This window comes from Mytilus galloprovincialis, chromosome 10 (genome assembly GCF_965363235.1).
Source record: "Mytilus galloprovincialis chromosome 10, xbMytGall1.hap1.1, whole genome shotgun sequence".
Taxonomy (NCBI): Eukaryota; Metazoa; Mollusca; class Bivalvia; order Mytilida; family Mytilidae; genus Mytilus; species Mytilus galloprovincialis.
Genome location: NC_134847.1, coordinates 20,488,944 through 20,509,638, shown reverse-complemented (window position 1 = coordinate 20,509,638; position 20,695 = coordinate 20,488,944). Strand labels below are relative to the sequence as shown.

General features: G+C 31.2%; 1 long non-coding RNA gene across 1 annotated transcript; it reads right to left on the bottom strand.

Moving 5' to 3' along the window:
• Positions 1 to 4,198: 4,198 nt before the first annotated feature.
• Positions 4,199 to 8,200, bottom strand: LOC143047135 (uncharacterized). Its single transcript, XR_012969419.1, has 3 exons — positions 6,450 to 8,200; positions 5,478 to 5,595; positions 4,199 to 4,386 (listed from the first exon to the last, which is right to left on the bottom strand). It is a non-coding gene; the product is annotated as an uncharacterized LOC143047135 (long non-coding RNA).
• Between the last annotated feature and the right edge of the window lie 12,495 nt (positions 8,201 to 20,695).

Genomic DNA, 20,695 nt, shown 5'->3' with positions numbered 1-20,695 from the left:
GCCCAGCAGTCAGCACTTCGGTGGTGACATGAATATCAATTATATGGTCATTATCATAAATTTCCTACTCCTTCCTGTTACAAAATTTTGAATTTTTCGAAAAAAACAAAGATTTTCTTATCGCAGGAATAAATTACCTTAGCTGTATTTGGCAAAACGTTTTGGAATTCTGGGATGTCAATGCTCTTCAATATTGTACTTGTTTGGCTTTATAACTAAGTTTTGATCTGAGCGTCACTGATGAGTCTTATGTAGACGAAACGCGCGTCTGGAGTACTAAGTTATAATCCTGAATGATCTTTATTCTCATAAACCAAATACATAGTTACAGAGAAGATATTACAATAATATATATAACATATATACGATATAGTATGTGTGAAATACAAAATTAATATGATAAATATTTACACAAATGATAAATAAACATATAGTTGTATTAACCAGGAGGATATACTTTCACAGAAATAGATTTGATAAATCTACAAAGTTTCTCAAGCTCAACAATATTTTGGGTTGAACATACTTGTTTGAATTTGATAACATTTATATTTTTATTACAATAATGTGGTAAGTATTTGCATCTTTCATCTTTGAAATAATTACAAGACATGATATAATGGTATTCATCACCAATGTCAGCTGAGCCACAAAGGTGACACAATCTTTCAGATCTTGGGATGTTGCGCCACCTTCCAGTCTCGATGGGCAAACGGTTATTCCCTAATCTAAATTTACATAAGGTTATTAATAAATTAAATGGTAGTACTGATAAATAGTGTTCAAATTTAAAAACATTTTTGTACAATCTATAACACAGCCCCTTTGGCGAATTGTTCATTTCTGTTGACCATTCTTGAATGAACTGATCTCTTAATATTTGCTGAACACTCAATACAACCCAACGTTTCTCAAATAAGTTGTGACTTTGCCATATATCTGACATTCCACAGTCATCAAAAATTTTCTTTATATATAATATCCATTTACTATCATAACCATAGTTATTGAGATTTACATATAACAGCTTATTAGGCGAGTGACTTATTTCAAAAAGACGCTTAGTTAACGACTTTAATGCACCCACCTAACACACGGCTGTATTATATATCATTCGAAAGCTGTTTATCTGTACTTTCTGTTTTGCCCGGTCGTAAAAAAATCGTACGGTGCAATTTTTGTTTAATAAAGGTCAAAGGTCATGAAAAAACATTCCAATTTTTGCGATTACTAAATAAAACGCCATTTTCTAATTCTTGTACCATAAAATTTTCCAAAAGATCGTATGAACTTTATGGAACATGATACATAATTTCCAAATCAAACAAAAATACAAGATTCGATGCGCAAAATTTCTCGAAAATTTAACTTTATCACAAATCTAAAAAAAATGAAAAATTATTCAAAAAGCAAAGAATATCTTGGGGAATCGATATTTTTATGCTAAAAAAATAGATCAATGTATATGTTTTAGGTCAAGGAATATTTGTTTTGTAATTTTAAGATGCAATTATAAATTATTGTTCATGGAACAGCCTTCTATTGAAGTGTTTGCAGTTGCCCAAAAATCTGCCATCTGCAAATAGCGATCAATTTGTTAATCTGTGTTAAAATAGCACATCGCTAATTGTGAATATCAGGGAGGAGAAGGATTTTCCATAATAAAAGAAGGGGTATTTAAAGTAAGAAAAGAGTATAAGCGAGGTTATTGAGGTTAAAATATGTATTTTACGAAGTCAAACCTTTTTACTTTTTGTAATCATGTTTAAATGCAAACATTACTTTGCTACTAAATCGTAGGCAACATTGAAATAAGTAACCTTGTTTAGAAACACTTGGTTGTCTAAAGCGGGATGTAAACGAACTAAATAAAATGCGGCTGCTTCTTATTTAGTTTAAAATCGTGTTATAGTAAGTCATATTAAATGTGTTTAGAAGTTCAATCGCTTTAATTATTTGAATAAAAGATGCTTTGAGTATTTTCTACATAAGCTTTAAAAAATACAAATGCATGTCATTGTGTATGTTAAACACTATAAGCAGTTGTGAAATAACAAAATGAAAAAGTTAAATACCCTTCCTGACCTCATAAGATCATTCGCTGTTTTAGGAGTGTTCGTTTTCATGGTATGCTGTGTCTTTTGGACTGTTGTTCGTCTCTTGGACTTTAATTTTATTTTGTTCATGGTTTTAATTAACTTTATTTGATTCATGGTTTGAGATGTTGATTGTCCCTTTGGTATTATTTTACTTTGAAGACATTAACTTGCTGTAATAAAAATCGGCCAAAAAATCACCTCAAAGTAAAGTGAAGAAGATTAACGCAAAATGACAAATACCCGCGAAAATAACTTAATTTGCTCACGGTGATATACATATAGAACCAAATCGTTATCATGATACATTTAGCTACACTGATCTATAATTGTTAAACCTTTTACTACTTGAATAGTGACGAAATATATCAAAGGAACATCAAACTAATAATTAAAAACGAACTGACAAAGCCGGGCAAAAAACGAACAAGACAAGCAACAGTATACAAAACACAACATATAAAACAACAGATTTAGTAACACAAACCCCCCCAAAAAAAAATTTGAGTGAACTCAGGGGTTCCCAAAGGGTAGGCAGATCATGTTCTACATGTGACACCCGTCTTAGTTTAAACAAATTTATTTTATTTGACTAGTAAATCGATTGATGACCATTGAATAGCGGTATACCATAGTTGCCTTTATTTCAGAGGAGTTGAGGCTCAATGAAATCGGTCTCCTCCTTTAGTAGTATAGATATGCAGGCGTTGCTATAATGTTGTTACATAGAAATGAAAAGTTTATAATTTGGTAGTAAAGGGTGTTTTTATGGGTTGTTTTATGCTCATCTCTTTTGTCGTATAACGTGTTCTCAACCAACCCTCATCATCGACTTCAAGATACGTGATAGAGTAAACTATATTTGTTGAGTCTTTTATTTTCAATTTCTATGGAAAATACGAGTCCAACATTTTCACAAATTTTACACTGTTCAGTGAGATGACATCATCTATATAATGGAAAGTGAAGTTTCAAGATAATGATAGCTTCTTGTCAGTCGTCATCAGAAACTCTTGCATGAAGTCATTCTCGTATGAAATATGAACTAGTCATTCAAGCTTTTCAGGAAGTCTGGTTGTAACTAGAATCGTTGCGTATTAATGGATAGTTTTTCTTCAAAATTATTCTTATTTGATGAATTAATGCATGTAAACAATAAACAACGCAATCAAGTAGTCAAGTTTTATAATGTGTTTACTAGTTTTTGAAATTCTTTGAAATTTCAATTTTCATCAATTTATTTTCTATTTATTTTGGTCTAGATTTTCAATTCACATTAAATAAATAAAAGGTCTTTTCACTACATCAATATTTATAATGAAGCTACAAATCAAACAGTTAGAAAAGTCGAAATATGTTTATTTCAGTCTGGTAGTTACAATGCAGATTCCAATCTCTTAGTTTCACCCCCTTTAAGCAATAAGATGATTCGCGGACATATTTGTTTACTCTAAATTTTTCAGATTCTTAAGAATTTGTTTATTAAATCTTATATTGACCACATACAATGTTTAAATAGGAAGAAATGCTTAAAAGCTGTTTTTTCCGCAGATGGCGGTATTTTGGGCAACTGTATGAGTTGTTATGATTGGCTGTTTGATTAGAAGTAAGCATAATTTTAGGAAATTTTATGATGTCAAAAACTTCTTTGATAGTCATTACAGGGTTTTACTTAGTTTTAAATGATTTGCATTTGCACCAGAAAGAAAAATTTAGGTTTTCACACATTTTGTTAATTTTTACTCGAATTCAGGAAACATGTGTTCTCTGTCAAACATGTCAAAAACACGCTTTATATATTAAAAAATGCATTCGAATAATGACTGTTAATCTCTCTTCTAAAAGTTTAAATTGTTTGCATATGTGAATTTAGTATATAAAAGTCATATTATGCAATCAGGCTGAAATCTAAGAAAATATGCACTTATTCGTCCTTAGCCTTTGATCTTGATTTGACGGAAATTGCACCGTACGATTTTTTTACGACCGGGCAAAACAGATAGTACTGATGTGTAGCTTTCAAATGATATATAATTTAGCCGTGTGTTAGGTAGGTGCATTAAAAATTTAATTTTATGGTTAAAGTCACTCGCCTATATATAAGAAACATGATATTTTGCTCTCTTTTCCTTCTTGTAAACGACACCAGAAATTAATCATACGTGACTTGACGGTAACAGAAATCGGACATCTTCCCAATTCCCCATAGACCATAAAATTGGGGGTTGAATCCTTGTATATTTGACAATTATTGTACATCCCAGATTTGACTTTGAAACTATCTTTTTTCCTAAAAAAAAACCCGCAATGTTTTAGAAATATCCGAATTCGGAGACCGTTATCGGTCACTTTTACGCACAGTCGACGTACTCCCTACGATTTTTGTTTGTTTTCACACTTAATTTTTGTATCAAGGATTGGTTCTAGTGGTTGGAACACTCCTTTTCTGACGATTTATGCATTTAAAGGGGGACATACAGTTGAAACCCTTCCTTTTAAAAATAGCTGGATCCGCCCCTGCACTTGCCTAATTGTATCGCGATTTCGCGGGCATCTTCAAGTATAGATAATGTAAACTACTGACCACTTGACATAACGAAAATAATGGTGAGAAATAGTATTAAGGGCATATCCAACAGTTTATTTCTGACGGTGAGAATTTTTTCCTTTACGATATATAGGCCATCTTTTACCTGCTGAAATCAAATATGTAATAAAAAATATATCTTCATGTGCTACTTTTTGAGTAAAGTGAGGTCGAAATTTCAGATATTTGCTCAAAATTCTGATTTGTGGACGTATTTTCCACTAGATAGAAATGCATTTTTTTGTTTTAAAAGATAAACACGTCATGCTGTTTTGTTTAAATTATTTATAAGTTCTCTGAGATTTAAGTATCCTATAAATTTATGAAATATTTTCTTTAGAAATAACTTAAATTTATCAAATGCTCTAGAATGTAGAAAAAAACGTAAAATGTTTTGCTGCATATTTATTGAATTTAAAGAAATTGCATCATTGAATTTTTCATGCAATTTGGTACAAATAATCTGCATATGTAATCAAACCGAATGTCATTTTAAAAAAGAGGAGTCCACGAACTCGTTTACAAATCAAATCAGTTGGAATGAAAAAAAAATCAGTCGAAAAATGAATTTTTTCCCTATTTGTAACAGTTTGACGTCGCGAAAATAACATTTTTACGTTAGCAACGTCATTACCTCCCCTGAAATTGTCACGTATGCCCTTAATTAACGACCTACGACGAAAAACATTCCTTGGTATAAAACATCTCCAAAAATATTCTTTTTAGACCCTGATTTTTTTTATAAATCGTAAAAAAGGATGAAATACCAAAAAAAAAAAAATTGAACACATTACCCCGAATTCATTCTGTTTACTCTTGCTAATGAAATTCTGTATTTGTGCACATTGCGGCAAATAGTTTTAGGTGGTTTAACAACAAAAAGCATTTCATCAATTTCATCAATTTCATCAGCTGAAATAAACAAAACAAAAATTACGATTGTATTCTGTTGTAATTATCTTTTTTACATATTTAAATATTTAGATATATTTTTAATTCTTATTAATTGAAAATGACAATAAGCAGTTTTACACGTTATTATTAAACGTTTAAAGGTTAAGCATGCGTTTCTCAATGCATATAAATTATGCTATAATTTCAAATTAAAAAATATCAAGACGTCGATTTCGGGTTTTTTTTTTTTTTTTTTTTTTTGGTTAGTACAAAAATACACAGCAATGAAGAAGAAAATGCATTTTAATGAATTGTTTAAACATAACATTTTTTTCGCAATCATGTTGGTGAACATATTGAAGTAATTCCATTTTTGTACTACGCCTATTTTGAACATGACTTCTACAAATTTGTTTTAATCTCTTGTTATATCCATGTATAAGATGCCCTGGCATTAAATTTTCATGTCATAGGAGTACATGTTTAGAAAAAATATTTAAGAGTAAAAATCAATAAACCATCATGATGTATTCTATCGAAATAGTGTCACAAATCATGTGCAAAATGACAAATATGAGACTGGAACATCCAATAGGTCCGTACATTGAAGTTTCATAAATACGCGGACTGATCGTGCGAAGAAAAACTATCTAGACTTGACTCTATACATATCATGTATACAATAGGGCTGCAAACTGTTTATAAATAATTCAATTTACTGAACAGAATATTGTTGAAAAGTTTTGTCGGTTTGTGTTTATCAAAATGTCCGAAATCATTACACGTTACTTTTTACTGCTGATTACTTAAACAATTTAGTTACAATGTAATAACTACATGTTCTAAACACATCAGACTTATATAGGTGTTACCTTTTTATACGACTGCAAAATAATGTGCAGTTGTATATTGGTATCACGTCGTCTTCGTCGTTCTTTATATTGGGACTTGTGCATGTGTTACAATTTTCCATGCTATAAGTATTACATTCTTTTTCTTATGCTGAATCAAACTGTATTACTATATTTAGTTGTTGGACTTATTTTCTAGTTGATCCAAATGTTGGTGCTAAGGCTATAAAATGTGTTTTGTTTGATTTGATAAACATTAAATAAAATTTATAAGATAATAATTACAATGCTTTATTTATATTACCTCCCTTACATTGCTTTTAAACTATGTAAAGTTGTCAGCTAGTTATAGCATGAATTACTTTTTAGCTGTTTCTAGAAACATCAAAAACTGTAATGGTAGTATGCATTATATAATAATAGTGTATATCAAAGTGTTCAGTGGTAATACATATTCATATTCAGAATGGTTTGTTTTGTTTTTTTGTTTTTTTTTTTAGCTTTACGAGTTACCTCCCTTACAATTGTTTTGATATAAAGAAAAGTTGTATTGTCTTAAGGTGATTAGCAGTCAATTTATTTTAAGAAGAAATTTTTAAATGTTGTGAATATATATATTAATTTTAGCCATGATTATGTATGTCATAAAATGTAAAATCACAAAAATACTGAACACCGAGGAAAATTCAATCGGAAAGTCCCTAATCACATGGCAAAATAAAATCACAAACACATCAAACGAATGGACAACAATTTTATATTCTAATAATTTTATGATGTATTTATATGGGTTTTGATGGTTGCAAACTACATCGGAAATTTGAATTAGAATGATGACCATATTTTGAGGGAAAGATTTTTTTTTGGAAAAAGGGGGAGGTTAATACTAATAAATTAGGGGGAATTAAGATTCCAGAAAATGGCAAAAAAAGAAGGACAGGTGAGGTTAACATTTACTTAGGGGTGGGGCAATTTTTCTCCAAGATTTGTTATTTTCTGAAAGAAAAATTGTGTGTCACAATTGTTTATTCTTTGAATATCCCCTGAAAACATATTTACTAAGTATTGCGCAACAGCACAATGTATAGCACAAAAGCAAAAACTTAAATATAATTTCAAATCGTATAACCAATTTTAAGTTCTCTGACTACAGTTATTCTGTGTCAGAAACCTATAATGTGTCAAATATTTAATTACAATCCCAATTCAGTCCTGTATTACGCGCAAATATTGTGTACAATTTTGCCCCACTTGTTCAGGATTGAACCCATTCGGTCGTATCCAGCTGCCCTTTTCGAAGCAATTAATTGGAATTATTTTCGAGTTCGGTTATTTAAATCATTTTTAATCCCCATTTATGCGAATATTTTTTCGGTCTGTGCGTCTGTTTGTTGGTTCGTTCGTCCATCTGTCTCGCTTCAAGTTTTTCAGGTAAAAGTTTGTTTAGGTTTTTATCTCAATTTTCACGGTCAACTAAACATAGAAAACAATCGTGCAAGTTGGGCATCATTCATGTACTACGGACACATTGTTTATGTATAATTAAATCTTTTGTTCTGCGCACAATGCTGGCGGGATATCTAGTCCGATCGAAAAGGTCGAACATAAAAAAACTGGAGTCAATGCGCCCACTAACAAATAACCTTAAAAAGTAAAATCACAAAAATACTGTACCTAGAGGAAAATCAATTCGGAAAGTCCATAATCACATGGCAAAATCAAATAACAAAACGCATCAAAAACGAATGGTCAAGAACTGTCATATTCCTGACTTGAACCAGGGGTAGTTCAAAGAACTTCTCGTGCTTTTTCTTAAAAAATCGGACGGTACCAAGACCTGGTTGATAATTATTCTGTATCAAATGCCCAAATAATACAGGTTGGTCTTGAAGTATAGATTCTGGGCACTGACGTTGTTTATCATCTAATAACGTGTTATAGCACTCTTTTATTTTTCTTAATGAATATTAGTTTTACTGTCTGGTATGGTTTTGGTGATGCCCATTTGACGTGGGTCTGTACTTGTTCATCCTGTCATTGTGTTATTGTTCTTTGATAATTTTTGTATTCTTGTCTTTCCTTTTTGTGGTGTGAACGTGTCCACGCTTTTTTTGTAAGATGGTTTCTATTTGTATTCATTTGATAAGTTTAGCCTTTTCAACTGAGTTTTATGGTTCGTTCTTATGTTGTACTGTTGCACCACTCTCCAACATGAGGGGGATGGTTGGGATCCCGCTAACATGTTTAACCCAGTCACATTCTGTATGTATGTGCATGTCCCAGGTCAGGAGCCTATAATTCAGTGGTTGTCGTTTGTTGATGTTTTAGATACATGTGTATTTGTTTTTCGTTCATTTTATTTTTACTTACATTGAATCGTTTGTTTTCTGGTTGGAATTGTTTTGCATTTGTCATTTGATACATGTGACGTGGCTCTGTACTCAAACATCCTGTCATTATGTTATTGTTCTATAGTACAATTTTGAATTGTTGTCTTTCATTTTAACTCATGTGATTTGTCTATATACCACTTTGTGCTTCTTTGTTACATATGTGTTTGTTTTTATTGTGATTAAGATTATAAATAAATGTTTACCGCAGTACAAAATATAGTTTCATTTAAATACTTTATAAAATCTTTATTTTGAATATTAAAACTACATAAACAGGTATCTAAACTATGAATTTATATAGTTATATTTGCTCCGGTGGTATTTGGAAATATTGAATAGTAATTGCAAATAAAAAAAAAAAGTCTAGGGAATGAACCCTGAAATTTTTATCTTTAATGATTTCACAGTTAGAAACTTTATAATCTTACAATATTAAAATGTACATGCAGCCAAACTGTAAAAACTGTGAATTTTTATGATAGATTTGGGGACTACAAGGTACCTGCTCCTGAGATGGACAGGATGGAGGAAAAGATAAACAGTTACTTTGTTGTATAAGTAGAACACATATTAAAACAGGATTTTTTTTATCAATCCATGTCCTGATTGTTTCTTCTATAATTACATTAAGTAATTACATGATGTCTTCCCATAATTAGTCAAGATCATTTCAAGACTTTGAATGTAATTTCACAATTCTTCTGTAAGATACCAATGATAAGTAAATACAAATTTACGAAACAGGATATACCTATAGTATTTCTTATGTGTTATGATTATTCATACCAGTGATAAAATTGATTAGCGAATGTACTTTTAAATCAAATACTTTATAAATATTTGAATTAAATGTACAGGTATCTGAACAATCAATTCATATACTAGTTATATTTTTTTTCAGGTTGGAAGTTGCAATATTCAATACTAGTAGTAATAACAAATATAGAAATCCAGGGGATTCACCCTGAAATTACATCTTACTCCAGGCTTACTAAGCTATTGTAATCTTTAATGAATGGACAGTTAGGAAACTACACGATCCTACAATATTATGATGTATTTATCAACATGCAGCCAAATTGTCATTTCGTATGGATATAATGGAATAGTCAAAACTCAAAATTTTGAGATCATGTTACGAAAATGTGGTGGAGACTATTAAAGGTCTATTCAAAGTAAAGCAAAATTGGTTAATTCAGGTTTAAACAAAAACACAAGATAAGAGGTCTCCTTTGGTTAACTTCCTCTCTGTCTCACCTTTACAATTAACTATTCTTTACAACTTATTAGCTGATTTTGTTATGTTTGTCTAATAACTTTATATAAGTTAGTTCAATGTTGTCAGCTGCTGATCTGCTATTGTTGACATTTTCAACTATATTTGTTCACATATCGTTGTAAATATAATGGAATTTGATGCGATTGCATACAAGGGAGAGGTTTAGCTAGTTAAAAAGTCAGGTTTCATTCACAATTGTCTACATAGGAAAATACCTATACCAAGTCTGGAATATGGCAGTTGTTATTCATTCGTTTAATGTGTTTGAGTTTTTGATTTTGCCATTTGATTAGGGACTTTCATTTGGCTTTTCCTCGGTGTTTGAAAGTTAGAACAATGTGTCCTAGAATTTAAACTCGAAAAACAAAAGAACATTCATACACCAGTAGATATAGGATTTTTTAAAAAAAGTACAACAGATAAAATCGCATTTACAAGAGATTCATACTGAGAATGGTAAATTTTTTTTTAACTCTAAGATAACCAAGATATGTTCAAAATCAAAACTCCAATCATCATATGTAGCTTCGAACAGAAAGGGAACTGAAGTACGAAACAGTGGGACCTCATGGTTCCCGTCTTTAAAGGAAATATTCAACATCGCGAACGTTCCACACCCCCCCCCCCCCATATTTTACCAAGGAATACAAATGAGCGGATGCTTACAAAGAATATTGTAAAATGTTTAAAATGAAAATTGAATTAAGTAGTCGGGAAAACATAAAAATTGGCAATGTTTTGGTTTTATCACATTTTGGGCGTGGTAATCGAGTGCTTCATTCTGTGATTGATGTCAATACATCGACAGATCGACATGGAGCTTTTTTAAAATGACGGACGATCTATATTCCTTTCTGGCGACGTGTTTTCCTGCATTATCTATTCATGACACAAAATCAGTACTCGCACAGCAAATAACACCCAAACAGCAAAGGAACAGACCTTGTATTGCAGTTCTTCATTTCAAAGTCAAATTTCTGGCTTTTATTCCATTTCGAATATCATTAAGCTATACAAATTATGTATTTTTGTTTCAATTTGATGTTTGGTTCGAGTACCTGTAACCTATAAAATAGATCTGAATTATGTCGCTTTGTCTGACGATAACACTTAAAACAAATAAGACTGACGTAAAATTGAAAATCACACACAATTTTTAGATATTCTCCACCCTTACCCGCCACAATATATCTACACACAATTTTAGACGTAAGAAGATGATACAAAATTTATCATAAACGGTCTTTCTCTTTGTGAGCCGCATATAAAACTGTCAAATTTCTGAACAAAATAATTACACTAAGGTGAATATGAAAGAAACAGTTTTCAAATTTCTATTACATACATATATTAAAATCATGACTCGGTTCCGGACATGTGACATGAAGATGAAATCGTAATGGGGTTTAGATTTTTTTTTTGATTTCACTCGACCGTATTTAAAGTAGATTGACAAAACACTCATAAAAAAAACAGTACAGAAAGTCACTAAAATTAAATTTATGAATAATTGGTTTAATAAAAGGTTGTTAACTTACTTCACGGATAGCAAAGGAACCGCCTAATATCAGTCCTATACTTATATTCGGATTTTTTGCTTTATCTTGTTTATTGCAGTGCTTTTTAGACGTTTTGAATAATAAACGATCTATATGTAACTGCATATGTTCAGACAAAAGGTAGTAAATACTTCATTTTTTTTTTAAATTACTTACATAAAAGCACGAAGGAAATAGGCACATTGAAATTTAAGTACCAATTGAGTAACTGCGATGAAAGACATGTAGGATTAATTTCCCTCAATTGTCAATTTCAGGGGAACCTATTTTTCAACCCTTTTTCATATGCAATCTGACGTGATTCATGTACTATGATTTGGTGGTATTTACACATATAGGTGCTATTCATGACGTCTTGAATAGAACGCAAGTACGCTGTTTGTAGACAAAAAAGATATATTTCCTACCTAGGGACTGTATTGGCTATGATTCATTGTGATATTGGTAAATACATTCTAAATTTAAGATAGAAATAGGGGCCATTTTAAGGACTTATCGAACTTTTTTTTAGGTAAGCGTATGGATATTCACATGTTCCATTTGTTTATGTTAGTTTAAACAGTATTTATTAATGAAAAATGTCAAGATAAGTATTACAATGTTACATAAAGTTCAAATATGGGATTCGGAAACAAGTTTGGAAAAACTTTTATAAATCCGTCTCCCTAAAAAAAAAACCATCTATTTAACAAACAATATTACTTGCCAACAGTATATTCAGTTTATGGTATCATATGATAAATTGAATAAATACACAGGCACACACGCCAAAAAAATACAACAAATATAATAAATGAAAAAAATAAAATGTGGAAAAAAAAGGGAAAAAAAACACGAAACAGTCAACTCTTATTTACTTTTCTAGACAGAAACTGGAACCAACACACACGTCCGACTATATTCAATTACGCCGGGCAATCCACTCGAATTTACATCATATCAAAAAAAGTCTATATATATAATATATATACATATACTGGATTAACTTTCAAAACGTTTTGTTTTATTTATGTATTCAGAAACTTTATGAAACATTTGCATATTGTCCTCGTCAGCTTTAAGATTGTCCCCATATATGATAATCTTAAGATTAGAACAGGAGATCGTCCCGATAGTATCCCTTCGAATTTCATTATATTTTGGACATTTGAAGAAATAATGAGAGGTAGTTGCTACTTGACCACAGGAACACAGTGCGTTCTCGATTAGATTTTTGTTTAAATAGATGGTCCCTTAGAACACTACTCTGGAGTCTTAGTCTTGCTAAACATATCTGTTCTCTTTTACAGCCTAAGTGAAAATACAATGGTATTTTAATATTATTTTGAGAGAGATAAGTCTTAAAACACGATTTTGATTGACGTCTGGAATATTATTCCAAAGGTTTACTACGGCTGGTAGAAATGACTTTTGATAATAGCTTGTTCTGCATAATACAGTTTGTAAATTTGAAGACCCCCTAGTCCTGTGGTCGTGTAGACCTAGTCTCTGATTTGGAACTAACACAGAAAGATAATCAGGACAATCTCCGTGAAACATTTGATGAAATTTTAATAACTTATATTTATCACGTCGAGACTGGAGAGTTTCCCGGTAAATTTTAAAATAGTTTGTATGCACATTGAACGACAAATCTATGTGACGTATACAATTTTCTGACGTCAGACACACAAATCAATGAATGTGTTTGTAGATAGATGTTTTTGTGTTCAATGAAATTGTTCCTTTTATAATTGTTATACGATGATGTACCCATATTCTGACTATTTTATTTATTGCGTCTGTTTAGTTAACGCATAAATGTAAATATAACGGAAATTGATGAGACTGTCATCAAAGTGAAAGGGTTAGCTCTATAAGACCAGGTTAAATCTACCATTTTCTACATTTGAAGATGCCTGTACCAAGTCAGAAATATGACAGTTCTTGTCCATTCGTTTTTGATGCGTTTTGTTATTTGATTTTGCCAAGTGATTATGGACTTTTCGAATTGATTTTCCTCTAAGTTCAGTATTTTTGTGATTTTTCTTTTTCCCAACCGGTTTCATCGTACAGCAATTGTCTCGATGATATCTTAGTACCACATGTAACGATTTTTGCTGCTTCTAGTTGAAGGTTTTCCAGAGATGTTTTGAAATAATTAGGTATGTTATCCCAAACAATGTCCCCATATTCTAAGACTGGGCGTATGAAAGATAAATAAATAGTTTAAACTTTAACTTTCAGAATAATGCTTATCTAGAAATAGCCTTATCAATAATCATTTTTACATGATTATTCCAGCTTCCATCTTCATTTATAATAACCCCTAAATGCTTGTGCGACTCAACTTTTTTTTTATTATATTATTATTCATATACACTGGCGGGTGGTGGGGTTTATGGTGCCTTTTTGAAATGGTCATTATTTCTGTTTTGTTTGGGTTGAAATTGACAAGCCATTGTTTAGACCAATTATGTATTTTCTCAATATCTTTATTTAGCTTTTCTGCCGCTTCATATTCGTTAGCAACCACCATGTAAATGAGAAATAAAATAGGACCCAAGATAGACCCTTGGGCTACCCCAGCTGAAACATGTTCGTTGTTGGACGTTTCTCCACCAATAACAACCTGTTGCCTTCTTGAGTTTAAATAGCTTTCAAACCAAAGTAACAAGTTACCAATAATTCCTATTTTTCTAAGCTTATAAAGTAAGCCTTTATGCCAAACTCGGTCGAAAGTTCGACTAATGTCGCAGAAGATTACCCTGGCCTCTTTCCCTTCATCTAATGCTTTACCAATATCGTTAATAAGACATAGCAGTTGGTTTACTGTCGAATCACCAGGACTAAATGATGAAACATATGGGTCAAGTGAAATACCTATCTAATGAATCACAACAACAGAGTAGGTGTGTTCGAATAGCTTTTTTTTACTGAAAGTACTTGACGATAGTCTTTCAAGTTGGATGATGAAAATGCATATCTTCGAAAAATTATATTTTTTGTGTGTGAAAACTAGGGTTTATAATCTTCAACCACTAAAAAAAATCTAGTCTGCCCTTCCACGAAATATTTAATTATAATTTTTTTAAATATTTATGAATTTTCAAAAATTCCAACTGACAACCGATCAGACAATAGTTTTAAGTTGAATCAATGCAGACAAGATCATTAACTGATGCTCATTAGCTAGTTGATACATTTGTCTTTTAAAATACAACTGACATATAAGGATCGTAATGGTGCAATGTGGATAAATTTATCGGTTTCCGAGAGCAAAATTGGCAGCGCGTCATCCCTACAATGGCTTCCATTTCTACGATTGTGAAAATGAACTGGCGTAATGGGGAGATAATTTTGACGAAGTAGAATCCTGACTGCGTGGCAATACTTATGATGGTCAGTAAAATCAACAACGACGACAATACGCTCAAATTCATATTCTGAAGATCATCATTCTTCTTTTGAGTAACAGTTCAATCTAACATTCAGTAAAGCATAAAATAACTTTGTTATTTCAATGTTACATATTATTCGACATATGACATATAAATGTACACCAAAAGATTAGTACTTTGTTATGATCAGCAATAACACAAGTTGATCTATATTTAGGCGTAGATGCTTAGGCAATCGAGTAGACCACGAGTAATTTGACCCAACGCGTGCCCTATATGTAATTAGGTCAACGTTTGACATAACGGTATTATTATAGTAGATACTTCGTGTAATATAGGACACGCGTGGGGGCTTAATGTGCTCATAATATAAAAATGGTTATAATCTTATCGTGTGTTGGAGGTAACAGTGACTATCAACAACTGATAAGATTAGAATAGTAGGACGTGGATGACTGATAAAAAGTAAGTAATATAAAGTAAAATATATACAAAATGAAAAGGAGGTGGAACATGTAACAGGAAAAAAACAGGGTTTTACCACAACAGTGCCAAAAATAGTTGTATTGTTAGAAGAAAATAAATAGTATTAACTCTGTTTGAACATCAAGAGGCTTTTCGTATATCAAGAAAATATATTCCCTAAAATAAATAGTATTAACTCTGTTTGAACATCAAGAGGCTTTTCGAATATCAAGAAAATTTATGGGAATAAGTTTTTTTTGTTTGTTATTGGTGTTTTAATTGACTACAAATAAGCAAGGAACATAGGCTTTTTGAGTGAATTTGATCGTTTTAACTAATTCAGCTTTGCTTAGAGGTGAGTATGTATGCATCAACCTGATTTACTTAAAATAGTAAGATTAGTGTAGATTAAGTCTTTAAAAGAATCGTCTTTGATTTCTTTTTAACAAAACTTATACAATAGTGAATTTTCTTAATTATTCATCGTGACTGATATTCATCAGAAAATAGTATTGTAGGAATTCAGGTATGTTAAGTAAAGGGTGCAAAAAAAAACCAAAAAAGCTTAAACAATGCAAGAAAATAAAACAAACTAAAAAAAAATACCACAAAAAAACCCCAACAACATAACCAGCGAAAAAAAGGGGGGAAGTAAAGTAAAAAGCCAAAGGGAAACGGAAATACAGCTTATTTCGACCTAAGGGGTAAAATACAATGACACTTTGAATTACATGTAGTAGAACATAACTATTTTTGGCAATTTATTTTCTTTACATGTATCAAAGTAACAATATGTATAAATTTTCATAAGTACTAACATCAATTCTCTGTAATAATAGACCAAATATGAAAAATTTTGGCCAGATTATTTTTTTTCGATTACTTTTTTTTAAGTTGAAATGGTCCAAACTAACATTCAAATTAAAAAAAAGTCAATAAAAAACATCTGAAAAGTCTGGTTGCCATGGAAACCATGTGACATCATATGTTTATATTAGTATAGCAAGGAGAAATGGCTAACATTGTATTTTATGGTAAAAATGAGATAAAGCATATCATTTTTTGTTATTTTCATGGGTATAAGTGATGATTTCAATCATTTAAACTGCTAACTGACAAATTTTTCGAATAAAAACAGTTTTTTGGTACATAAGGTGGTCCACTTGACACAAAAATCGGCATGATTTTTGCCGATTTTTGTCATTGTTTACATCTGATTTTACCGGAAACGCAGAAATCCTCACATAAAAGACTATAAAATATAAAATTATGGATGTTTTGTCAACAAAATGCTGCAAAAAAAATCTTGGGTAAATGTTGCAGAAAGTTGCCAATAAAGGAATATTAGTCATTGTAATTTTCCCTGAAATTCCCCCTTTTTTAGGTTCTATTTGTAAAAAAATATTTCATATGAATATTTTCATGATAAAATAGTCCTTTCTTATGAAAATAATTATTTTTAGATGTATTGGGGGTAATTATATCATATAACATGTTCCAGCAATTCAAAATTCATGCTCAAACTAATCTGGATGTAATTTCGAAAAATGAGTTATTTCCCTTTTTTGAAAATCTTCGTTCAAGAGATAGATAAACTAGAGGCGCTCAAGAGCCTGTGTCGCTCACCTTGGTCTATATGCATACTAAACAATGGACATAGATAAATTCATGACAAAATTGTGCTTTGGTGATGGTGATGTGTTTGTATATCTTTCTTTACTGGACATTCTGTTGCTACAATTATTTCTATCTATAATGAAAATGGCCCAGTAATTACAGTTGAAAATATTTTCTAAAAATTTACAAAAATTTATGAAAATTGTTAAAAATTGACTATAAAGGGCAATAACTCCTTTAGGGGTCAATTGACAATTTCGGTCATGTACACAGATTTGTAGATCTTATTTTGTTGAACATTATTGCTGTTTACAATTTATCTCTATCTAAAAATCTGAGCCAAAAAAAGCCAAAATCTACATTTTATCCCTTTGTACTATTTTAGCCATGGTGGCCATCTTGGTTGGTTGACCGGATCATGCCACACATTTTTTATACCACATATCCCAATGATGATTGTGGCCAAGTTTGGTTTAATTTGGCCTAGTAGTTTCAGAGGAGAAGTTTTTTTTTAAAGAATACTAAAATTTTTGAAAATGGTTAAAAATGGACTATAAAGGGCAATAACTCCTTAAGGTGTCAACTGACAATTTTGGTCATGTTGACTTATTTGTAGATTTTAGTTTCCTGAACATTATTGTTGTTTATAGTTTATCTTTATCTATAATAATATTCAAGATAATAACCAACTAGAGGCTCCAAAGAGCCTGTGTTGCTCAACTTGGTCTTTATATGTGAATATTAAACAAAGGAAGCAGATGGATTCATGACAAAATTGTGTTTTGGTGATGGTGATGTGTTTGTACATTTTACTTTACTAAACAGTCTTGCTGCTTACAATTATCTCTATATATAATGAATTTGACCCAGTAGTTTCAGTGGAAAATGTTAATAAAAATTTACAAATTTTATGAAAATTGTTAGAAATTGACTATAAAGGACAATAACTCCTTAGGGAGTCAATTGACCATTTCGGTCATGTTGAGTGATTTGTAAATCCTACTTTGCTGAGCATTATTGCTGTTTACAGTTTATCTCTGTCTGAAATAATATTCAAGATAATAACCAAAAACAGCAATTTTTTTTTAAAATTAACGATTCAGGGGCAGCAACCCAACAATGGGTTATTCGATTCATCTGAAGAATTCAGGACAGATAGATCTTGACCTGTTAAACAATTACCCTATGTCAGATTTTCTCTTAATGCTTTGGTTTTTGAGTTATAATCCAAAAACTGCATTTTACCCCTATGTTCTATTTTTAGCCATTGCAGCAATTTTGGTTAGTTTGCCAGGTCACCGGACACATTTTTAAACTAGATACCCCAATGATGATTGTGGCCAAGTTTGGTTTAATTTGGCCTAGTAGTTTCAGAAGAGAAGATTTTTGTTAAAGTTAACGACGACGGACGACGATGACGGACGACGACGAACGCAAAGTGATGAGAAAAGCTCACTTGGCCTTTCGGGCCAGGTGAGCTAAAAACTGTAGCAGCAATAACATTTTGAGACAACTTGATTTTACTATTTCTGGATCACTATTCCTTTTTTGACAGCTTTAAAACAGTTATCATTGAAGTATTCCACAGATAGTGATATACTGAATTATGAATGTTGCCTGTCCATTTTCAAAACAATTTCCGGACACAATTTGTGACATTTATTTACACTGAAATATCACATTCAAACTCTGAGTATTGAAAACTTTCGACAATGAAAAACAAGGTACACGTTTGACAGAAATTGACTTAATAAATCGTGTAACCGTCATCTGAAACATATTGAAAGCCTTATAGAGCTCAGAAAAAGAAAAACCACTTGACAGTGTGAAGTTCCCGACTTCAATTAAACTGATTGAAAGATGTCACTTTTCAGATGGTTTTTGTCAAAAATGAAAGTGGCCGCATTCCGTGTTCATCCTAAACCTTTATATATGTTATGTATTATCATAAAATACAACTTACATTTCAATATTAAGGATGAACATGAAACACTTTCGTTTTATACGAAAACCGTCTAAAATTTAACAAAAATGATAAAATTCTGAAGATTTCAGTACTTTATCATGACTTAATGGTGATAGTACCCGTTATATGTGCATTTCATTGTCAAAAACAGCCCATATTTATGTAGCAGGAGCATTCTACTGTCCAATAAATAACTAAAAGTTTACATTTTAACAATTTTGTAAAACTGCTATATTTTGGGGCCAAACAATGGTCTTACTGGACCAAATCCTTTTCCATAAATTTAATGAACCTAGTAATGAGCCCATTTTGTTTATCTCTGTATCTAAAGAAAATAATTTGAAGCATCCATCCCAAAATTCTTTGATTTTAGTGCCTCTCTATTTCAAAATTTTTTGTGCGAAAAAAAAAAAAAAAAAAAAAAAAGCACTACCCCTCCCCCACCCCCTCTTTTTTTAAGGTTTGTATTAAGGTTATTTTATTGTCAACCATAGGTCAGTCATTTGAACAAAATTATGCAACAAACACCAACATCAATATAACATGTTAGTTGGTTTAGATGGTGGAAATTGTCTGGTATGATAGCACACATGTGAAAAATTGGCCTAGATGAACAGTTTACACCCTTTATATGACCCAATTTGAATTATCCGCCATCGATTTAAAATATGTTTACCCAGAGATATTTTTTCATTAATGATTAGCTAAATACCTAATCTTTAAGTGTAGTGAGTCATGTTTTGGCTATATTTCTGCAAAAAAAATATTTTAGGGACCAAATTTGGTCGAATTTGACTCTTTTTGCTTAAGATCCACAGCACCTAAAATTGCTTTTAGCTCTGATATTCTATACTGTATTTCACCGTATATGATTTACTTTAATAGATATATTTTTATGAAGCATATTCTGTTGTTCATTTAATGATAAACTATTTAAAGCTACCTGTCATAATAAATGAGCTGTTCATAATTGAAATTTTGTCATTTTGAGGTAAATTTTTCCTTGGTTGCTAAGGAAATTTATGTTCCTTAGCAACCGACAAGAAGGACTGGGATGATTAAGATTTTAAACTGATTTTTATGAATAATACAACTAACTTTGATGTTAGAGGTAGTTTTTCTAACACATAATTTTTTTTATGTGGCCAGCGGTTGGTTGATGCATACAGAGAATTGATGCTAATATGTCAAATGAGTACAAGTGTACGCTTGATTAAATTAAAATTTTCGCTGTAGAGAAACATTGTAAATGTGATATTTGTACATCGTTTTTCGTTGGTTGATCCACGTATTAATGGCTGTCGTTGTTTTGGTGTTGTCTCGTAGAAAAATTATCCATAAGTGGGTTCATTTAGACACAAAATTCATGGTTCGTGCACTGAAGTGTTTTCCTAGAGTTAAACAAATACACTGCTGTGGTAAAATGTGTTTGAAGTTGTCATTTACATTTTATCGGGATTTTTTACCAAGAGTCATTTACCATACCTGTTGGCACTGTTTGTTTATGTTAAAAACCATGTTTGATCTACTCTTTCAACGACATTGTAATATAAATTTACCGTACACGATTTTTCCTGTTTCATAAATTAATATATCTAAAGGAAATCA